Below are 2,111 nucleotides of genomic sequence, written 5' to 3' on the forward strand. Positions count from 1 at the left end.
AAACAATGCAAAAATAGCATCCTGGGGACCAGTACAGCCATTAAACTAGTGCACTGTCTTACTTCTTGCTTAGAAGATAGGTAGGGGGTGCAAAGGAAAGGAAAAATTCCACTATAAGATGAAACGGGATGAAAACTGGAAACTAGGATATGCTGGGGTTTAACAAGACGCCAATGCCAGAAACTGCTCCAGTCCATGCTAATTAGTTCTGGTTGCAGAATAAAACCCTCAGAAAAATATTATAAAGTTGGTGCAAAACAAGGTATTAAATCTCTCTGGTATTTGACCAGCTGCATATGGATGGAGACACTACATATATCCTGAAACCCAGATTTGCTGTTCAGTGGAAAATTCTGAAGCTTCATAAATAAACAAGAAAGCACAAGTAGTATTGTTCTACATAAAAAAAACCCCAACCAACCAAAAAAAAAACCCAAACCCCCTCTCCAACTATCGAACCTATTAGCAAAAAAAGGAATTCTAAGGCTTTGATTTTTCAAGATGAAGTTGATGAATTTTGCTCAGTAGCTCTGCTTCTAAACTCTCTGCTCCAAAATGGGGCTTCTAGAGGACCTCAGAAACATGAGGCAGAGCTTCCAGATTCTGGGCAGGCATCATGATATATAGGAATCCTGGCTGTGTGGTTATCGTATAGACATGTGGAGTGGACAGGAAGTAAACAATAACCCTGACAAGCTGCTGGTTTTCTATTGAAAGACTGGTGAAATTCAAATTCTCCATATCCTGACCAATAAAAATTGTCACTTTATGATCGTTCCAGAATCCTCCTCTATGTTACACAAATATTCCCCCAGGATAAGCTGTCTCAAGGCAGGTGCTGTCTTGCAGCTGTGTTCTACTTGTGCAAAGAGTCATGTCCCCTTAGCTTTAGATGATTACTATGCCAGTGTTATAGTCAAGTTAATCATTGCATAGGTATAATTCACATCTTGGAAACCCATGGGAACACGGACTTGACCTAACTTCACCTTAGTGTGATCACTTTTTCTTCTGTAAAGTGACCCCAGAATGCTTAATTCAGGTATGCGTGGCTGCAGTGCTGTCACCTAAAGTTGCATGATGTGAATACCATAGTGAATTCCTGATACAGGTGAGGGGAAAAGGTCTTTTGAAAGAAAGGATGTATCTGACATGCTGAATAGTGACTTGGAGACATGAAACCCATATTGGGTAGGAGTCATCTTTATCCCTGCAACAGTGAGGTCTCACAAACCTGAAGTACATGGGATACTAGTACCATGGGATACTAGGGATACTAAACCTATTGACTCACTTTGATCCACTATGTGACTAACAATTAGTGGTTAGAAGAAGGCTGAAGAGCCGGCAGCTGCAGTCTGGTTAGAGGAATTTTTTTTAAGTCAGCAACCTATTCAGAGTGATTAACTTGCCTGCACACCCATGTGCACAAGACAGCCTCCCCAGCAAGCCTTGGGCTCATAGTTTGCTTTTCTCTGCTTTGATTTTGGACTATGTCACAAATGACCATGCTTAGAAGTGTTATGTCTGGGAAGGACACCACGTTTTAACAGCTTTGCTCAGTAGCTTCCCCTGTTAGTATGCAACATGTACTGAGGCTGCAAGACAGAAGATGGCATGACCTTTGATACAGTGCTTTCCAACAGTGCTTCCCAAAGTGGAAACATCAGTGGAAACAGAATTAGACTCTAAATAGGCAGGGAGAAAAAGTGCCATATGTTGGAAGGAGATGAATATTATGTAAATAATAAGGCATACAGACATTTTATAAGTGGGCAGGATGATCTCATTATCGAACTACAATTAAACCAGACTGTGGGGTCATAGCATCCTATTATGTCTAGCAGATTAAACTCAGTTAGGCTGTCTCTTTTTGTTATTGTTTCTGATAGAGCTTTAGAGTTTTCTTAATTCAGGTCAAAAACTGAGAGGCTTCTTCATAAGCATTTTAACTAACCAGCTGAAGAATTCTCTTGTCCCCAGATGCTCATGGTACCCGATCCAGAGCTTAGCACTGCTACCCTCTCAGACTGTCCAATTTAAGTTCAAGTTATGTTTGTGCTCCTTTATTCAAGCCAAGAACACAGACAGAAAATCAAACCCACTCCCCT

The sequence above is a fragment of the Phaenicophaeus curvirostris genome, chromosome 1 (assembly GCF_032191515.1).
Source record: "Phaenicophaeus curvirostris isolate KB17595 chromosome 1, BPBGC_Pcur_1.0, whole genome shotgun sequence".
In the NCBI taxonomy this organism is placed as follows: Eukaryota; Metazoa; Chordata; class Aves; order Cuculiformes; family Cuculidae; genus Phaenicophaeus; species Phaenicophaeus curvirostris.